Source organism: Marmota marmota, unplaced genomic scaffold (genome assembly GCF_001458135.2).
Source record: "Marmota marmota marmota unplaced genomic scaffold, marMar, whole genome shotgun sequence".
NCBI lineage: Eukaryota > Metazoa > Chordata > Mammalia > Rodentia > Sciuridae > Marmota > Marmota marmota.
Genome location: NW_025999895.1, coordinates 1319561 through 1326363, shown reverse-complemented (window position 1 = coordinate 1326363; position 6803 = coordinate 1319561). Strand labels below are relative to the sequence as shown.

Genomic DNA, 6803 nt, shown 5'->3' with positions numbered 1-6803 from the left:
GGAACTGGGGAGGGAACAGGGGCTGCCGCGTGCCTGGGCCTGGGGTCCTGAGTCGGTGCGTCGCGGCTACCAGGTCCCGAGATTCCTCTCGAAATGCGTTCGCGGAGGGGTGGGGCCCCGCGACGAGGGTGGCGGCCACCACCCCACTGCGGCCGGCCGGGAGCGCGGATCTGGGGGAAGGCGCTTCTGGCGCGGGTGCGGAACTCACGCGGACCACTCTTCCTCCCGGCCCTCGCCCCCTCCCCGAAAAGCGAGAAGAGGCGGCGCGGAGGGAAAGAGATTAGATTCCGCTCCCCTCTCATCAATTTTCTGTTTAATGTCACGGGGCCCCATTGTGGGAGAGGAAAGCACGTCACCCAGGCCATAAATTTGCCATTATGGCGCCTCCGGCCGCCTCCTGGTTCTCGGGGACAGGGCGGAACGGAGCAGGTGGGGATGCAGAGCCCGCGGCCGCCGAGACACGGCATCGGCGGGTGCGTGCGCTTCTCCGGACGCGGGTCCGGGTACTTCCAGGGCGCTTTTGTGTCTGGCTTGGATGTAGGGGCTTTGATTTTATACCGCCTGCTCCAGGAGACTTTCTGCACTGAAAAATCAGCTTAAAAAAAAAAAAAAAAGCAAACAATTTCTTGGGGAAGCAAATCCGCCTCCCGCATTCTGTTGCCCTGCACTGCTCAGCGAAGCAGGCAGCGGCCGGTCTGGCTAGCGGTGGCATACTGAGATGGACCCTCGGCCCCGTAGCCCTTCGCACGCTCAGTGGGGTGTGCTTGAAAAGGCCTGCGGAAGTGGGAAGTGTCCCGCGAGAGCTGGCCCCCTGGGGGGGGGGGCTCCACCCCCTGCTCGGACTGTTAGAAGAGGGAGTTTTCTGGGGAGTCTTCCTTTGGAACACTTCTGAAAACCCTCCTGGATGGGGAAGTGCCGCCTGCAAAGGTGTCCACACACCATGGATGGGGGTTGAATATGTATTTGTGCAGATCAGAAAAAAAGGTCCTACTGAGTTATTTTTAACTTAAGATATCAACGGTCCTGTTAACAAAAGAGGCAGTGGCCATGCTCCAGGGCAGGTGGGAGGCATGGGTGACCATATCCCTACTGCCCCTCTGGTAACTGGAAGAGAGGTTCTCCAGGCTCTGCTACAGGCCCTGGCTGCTCTGTAGGAACTTTGATAGGAATCACTTATTTGTGGTCTATAAATGCAGAAGGTAACCAGGCCAAAGACTCAAATCCCCCCAGACATAAGGGGGAGGAAAAGGAGGCATCTGTCTTCCATCTTACCAGCCTGTTTTTTTTCCATGGAGGGGACCTATGGCCCATCAGACTCTGGGGATACAAGTGGTGGGGGGTGCCCCAGGGCAGAAAGATTGTGGGCTGTCTCAAGGGCAGGAAGCTGGGCTGGATGGGAATGAGGAGTTCTGGAAACAGCAGGAGAGTAGTGTCCTGAGGTTTGGCCTGTGACCCTGTGGGACCAGTTCCCATGTGTAGCACCCTACACAATAGGGCCCTCTACTGGGACAGCCGTACTGGGCGGGGGAGTCTGGCCTGGCTGGGGTTTTCCCAGTATGGAGCACTGAAGGAATCCAGGGGAGGCAGGCCTCCTGCCACTGTGGGTGGGGTGAGGAGGGCAGAGTGCTGTTCCACTGGCTGCCTGGGCTGTCAAGGAAGCCAGAGGAACTGGGGTGAAGTAACGGAAGCGGGGGGCTCTGTCTCCCTAGATCATGGGCTGTCTGGCCCTAGAGGTTCTGCTCCTGGCCCTGGTGAACAGCTGGGACCCTGCCTAAGCCAGCTGGGCTCCATCAGAGGAGGTCCTGCAAGACACAACCTGATAGTGACCCCAATAAGCGCACCCAAGACCCGGCACCCTGCAATCAGTTCCCTGCACTCCTTCCCCAGCCAGGCCTGGTGTGGCCAGCTGTGGGGCAGGGACTCTGGAAGGGAGGGCCTGAGGACCAGTTCTGCCTGGGGGCGTGCCTGGAAAGACCACAGACCACCTGTATCAGGCCCTGCCCAGGCACTTGTCGCAGCGGGGTCGCTGCAGCCACTCAGCTGTCCTCACCTGTTCCTGTATATTGGGTCATGGGGCTTTCCCTCCTGGGTCTGGCTCCTGTCCTCACGGGACTTTCCTCACCACCAAGATTGAAGGGTGTTTAGGTCAGACTCCTGCCAGGAGAATCCATCATTCCTTATTCAGGAAGTCCCCCAAGGCCATTCCCCCATTTTCGGAGAGCCTGCCCTCTCCCCTCCAGGCCACCTTCAGATTCAACAGAACGAACTGCCTGTGGGCACACAAGTCTCCTTGCTCGGATGCAGGGGCCACTTAGCTCTTCAGCCCTGGGGTTCCGGGGGCATCTCCCCATCTTCCTTGATCCCCTCTAGTAGTAATAACAACCATACTACTGCTAATAAAAAGGCAGAGAGAAGCCTGGCAATGGTGCTTCTGCCCTTTATGAAAATCACTTTAATTTAACCCAGATGGGTCTCCTCACTGATAACCTCGAACGACTAGCACCCTGAATTATACTTTCCGTGTGAACACACTGGGTTATATTTAGCCACAAATTACAACTCTGTTTAACAAGCACCTTCCCTGCAAGGGGAGGGGGCTAGGCAGCCTGCTGACCTGGTTGGTCAAAATCAGCAACAGAAGTGAAGCCTCCCTCAGAGGAGGAGGCAGAGGCAGTGGGCAGCAGAGGTGGCCCTGGCTGGGGAAGCTGTTCATCTGACTTCAGGTCTCAACTTCACTGCTCTCCTTGCTGTTTAAAACTTACAACGGGGTCCTGAGGTCTGTCTTAGAGGTACAACCTGTGCTTCCCTGATGGTCCCCGGGTCTCAATGGGCACTGACTGAGGCCAGGCCCCTTGCTTAATCTGGAGCTGGGACTGATCCTCAGGAGAGATGGGCTGTGTGACAGAGGACTTGCCCAGCCAGGCCTGGCCCTGGGACAATTCCCTCTTTGTGGCCTTGATTCAGCATCCTGCCGACAGCCCCTTCCCCTGACACCTTGCCTCTGGGCTCAGCTAAATAGCGGTGCTGGGACTGAAAGCTTTGTTCTTTTGGGAGGCAGCCCCCTGCTCTTGGGGATCTAGGGCACCCTCACCCTCCTGTCCCACCCAAATTAGTCTGCCTACCAACTCAAGTTCCAAAGCAGACCTGGCAGGGGAAGGCTGCCCCACCCCCACCCCCCAAGCCTCCAAGCAGCACCTCCAAGATCCCACCTGGGAGGGCTTCAGGGAGTCTGCAGCATAGGAGAGGGAGCTTTCCCCACACTGTGTAGCCAAAGGTCCTGATGAGGAGGCCTCCCCCATGGTGGAGGGCCTCCTCCTTCAGGAGACAGGAAGGGGCCCAAGACATACTCCTCTAGCCAGGGCAGTTCCTGGCAACTGTAGTTGACTTTTTTTTTTTTTTAAACCCCTCTTATTTGAAGAGAAAGGAGCAAATTCTTCATCCTGAGCTGTCCTTGGAACACTGACTCTGAGTAGGGTGGGGTACAGCTTTCCTCCCATGAGGGAGGGTCCAGGGTGCTGTGGGCCACCTCAGCTTCCACCCAGGCCTTAGCCCACCCTTCCTGCCCCAGCCTGGGTCCAACCTGCAGGTGTTCACAGGCTGAAAATGTTCAGACCTAGGTCCCAGGGCCCCCAGTCTGCCCCTACCTGCCCCTCCATGTGCCAGCCTGCAGCACCCTGGCCCCAGTCTCAGGTCTGGTCTTTGGGCCAGTCCCCCGCACATCTGCTGGGAAGAACTAAGAGTCAATTTTTGTCTTCAAGAAATTGTTTCTATATGGGGCGTGGTGGCACACATCTGTAATCCCAGTAGCTCTGGAGGCTGAGACAGGAGTTTCATGAGTTCAAAGCCAGCCTCAGCAAAAGTGAGGTGCTAAGCAACTTAGGGAGACCCTGTCTCTAAATAAAATACAAAAAATATGGCTGATGTGGCTTAGTGGTCAAGTGGCCCTGAATTCAATCTCCAGTACCACCCCCCCCAAAAAGAAAGAAAGAAAGAAAGATATTGTTTCTAATATGCCCTTTGACTAATGGCCCAGGGAACAATGGAGAGACACCCAACATACAGTTACCCGGCAGCTCGGCCCTGCTGCTCTCTGGCCCCAGTAAGGCATTTATTTGGAGCAGTGGTTAATTCATAATTTTATATTTTGCCTGACATCCCCAGCCCCTTATATTAAAAAATGATTATTTATTTGATGTTTTCAGATCAGTTGGGACCTCGGTCATTTGGGAGCTGGGAAATCTAGATTTGCTGCTAGTGTCAGGGAGAGTCGGGGCAGGAGTGCTGCAGGGCCTCCAGGACAGGCTTGGGGGTGACAGGCTGCAAGCTGTGGCTGTAACAGCAGGGCTCAGGACTGCTTCTGCTCGTTCGGTGTGCCCCTGTGTTGGGATGTGATGTAGAAGTGTCTCTGCCTGCTCGTTTGTTTTGTTTCCTGACGCTGGGGATGGAACCAGGGCCTCAGGCGTGTTAGGCAAGCACTCCACCACTGAGCTACATCCCAGGCCTGCCTTGCCTTTGTGTTTTATACCCATGTGCATGTGGGAGTGTCACACACTATGTGAGACTCACATGTGCCAGAGTGGGTTTGTGTACACACGGGAATGGGGTGATGTGTGAGCACTCATGAATGTGTGCATATCAAGGGAGCACACTCGCCAGGTGTGATGGGGCACACCTGTAATCCCAGAGGCTTGGGAGCTGAGGCAGGAGCATTGTGAGTTCAAGGCCAGCCTCAGAAACTTAGCAAGGCCCTAAGCAACTCAGTGAGAACCTGTCTCTATAAATAAAATACAAAAAGGGCTGGGATGTGGCTCAGTGGTGCCCCTGAGTTCAGTCCCTGGTACCAAAAAACAAAAGGAGCATGCTCTCAAAACTGCATGAATGTTCGTGTGTGCACACGTGAGAACAGCATTCAGGGAGTGGCCATGCCCAGGTATCAGGGCACAGCTGGCTATGCATGGCGTCCATTCATCTTCTCCCCAGGCCAGAGGAAACCCTGAATGGTGTCCACCAGGCTTTCAGAAATGGCTGGGGCTTCTGTTGGGAGGAATGGATCTGAGGGCTAAGGATGCTTCTAGGATTTCAGGCTGCTGAGCAGGTGGGCCAGGGGCTGGGTGTCTTAGGGCCCAGGTCCACTAAGAACTCACTGGTTTAGACACTCCAGCATCAAGACTGGTATCAGGATTGGGGTTGTAGTTCAGGGGTAGAGCACTTGCCTAGGATGTGTGAGGCATTAGGTTCAATCCTCAGCATCACATAATAATAAATTATTGTGTCCATCTACAACAACAAAAAACAACTGACTTCAGGCTTAATATCTTCTCTCTTTGCCTGGCCCTCTTCTTGTAAAAGGCGGATCTGCAGATCCCAGTATGTTCCTCTAAAATTAAAAACATTTGTTAGCTATGGACAGCAGGAGAGTCAGAGGGCCACCAAGGAGGCATCCTCTATGCAGATAGCGAGCCCAGCCAAACATGCCTGGGCAGCCCGACTCCAAGCCTTGGGAGGGGAACACGGGAGCTTACTTTGTCCTGCAGAGCTGCCCAGGGCTGGGTGCCTGCGCTGGGCAGCTGCCAGCCCCTGGCCACATCCAGCAGAGGCCCGTCTGCAGCTATTTGCTGTAACAACTGTTTTGAAACAGTATTGAGAGAGGAAGGGGAAAAAAAAGCCCACTAAATTTGTTTTAAGTGAATGCTGCAGAATAGGGCTGCAGAGGTGGGGGGAAATACCAGGGGGCTGCAAGGTCAGAAAGGCATCCAGGACCTCCCCACGTGGGCAACCTCCTTCTGGGAGGAGACACAGGAGAGACAAGAGACAGCACTGGGGGATTCTGAAGCCAGCCCCCACCCACTATTTAGGAATCCGGGGAAGCTGCCATGCACAAGGAACTAAACCCAAAACTTAGGGCAGAGAGGACCCACATCCGTGCTCTCCTGCGCTCATCCACCTCCTGGGCAGTAGGTATTTACTGCGGCTGGGGCCCAGAGCCTGCCTATCAGCCAGGTTCCAGGACCCCTAAATCATATCCTGCCTGTGGGGGGTACGGTTTGGGGGTCCCAGAGGCCTTTACAGCTGGCTCCTCAACGCACTCTGGAGGGGAGTAGGGCCTCAGAGAGCTGGGGGTCCACCCCTCCCTCACAGGGTGGTTGGAGGCAGAGCCTGCGGGGCCGTGGCGGCGTGCTCGGAGCAATTTCAGGAACACCCCTGGTCGCCAAGGTGTCCTCTCTGTTGGATTCAATATTTTTCTCCTACATATGTTTTTTTTTTTTTTCTTAAAGTAGGGTTTTGCGAATTAATTTTTAAGAAGAAAAGATTCCTGGATTGGAAAACCAACTCCGTGGAGAAATTGGTGAAAAGCTCGGCTTTCAAAGGAGCGCAGGAAGGCGCAGTCTGAGACGGGCGCCCTGCGAGGACCCAGGATTCTGGGCGCCGCGCGCTTCCATCCCACGCCCGTCCCTCCCGAGGGCTGGAAACGCGGGTCTCCGACCGCTTCCCCCGGGAACAGTTTCTCCGGAGCCGGGCCGCCTCTCCTCGGTGTGCGTGGGAGGCGGGCAGCCTCCGCAGAGGCCTCCGGGCGGGACCCTGTTCGACCGCGTCTCCCCCGGATACTCCCGTGCCGCTGCTGGCCGTCTGGTGCTCCCGATGCCACCAGGAGCGCGGTGGTCCGCGCTCTCCCACCCGCGCCTGAGCCAGACGCCGCTGCCCCCAGCCAAGACCTGCGCCCGGGGACCTAATTCAATCGCCCCCGGCCTAATGAATAGACGCGCGCTAATCGGATCTCGGGCGCTCTACGGGATTTACGCCTT

The 6803-nt window shown here is 56.2% G+C and overlaps 1 long non-coding RNA gene across 2 annotated transcripts in view; it reads right to left on the bottom strand.

Moving 5' to 3' along the window:
• Nucleotides 1–6803, bottom strand: part of LOC125614505 — a 29391-nt gene that overhangs the window by 19155 nt on the left and 3433 nt on the right. Inside the window, exon 1 of one of the 2 annotated variants that reach the window (XR_007345092.1) lies at nt 3645–6803. This exon is cut by the window's right edge and continues 277 nt beyond it. The exons of the other annotated variant lie outside the window; for it this stretch is intronic. This is a non-coding gene — a long non-coding RNA (uncharacterized LOC125614505). The remainder of the gene's footprint in view (nt 1–3644) is intronic. 2 annotated transcript variants of the gene reach the window in all.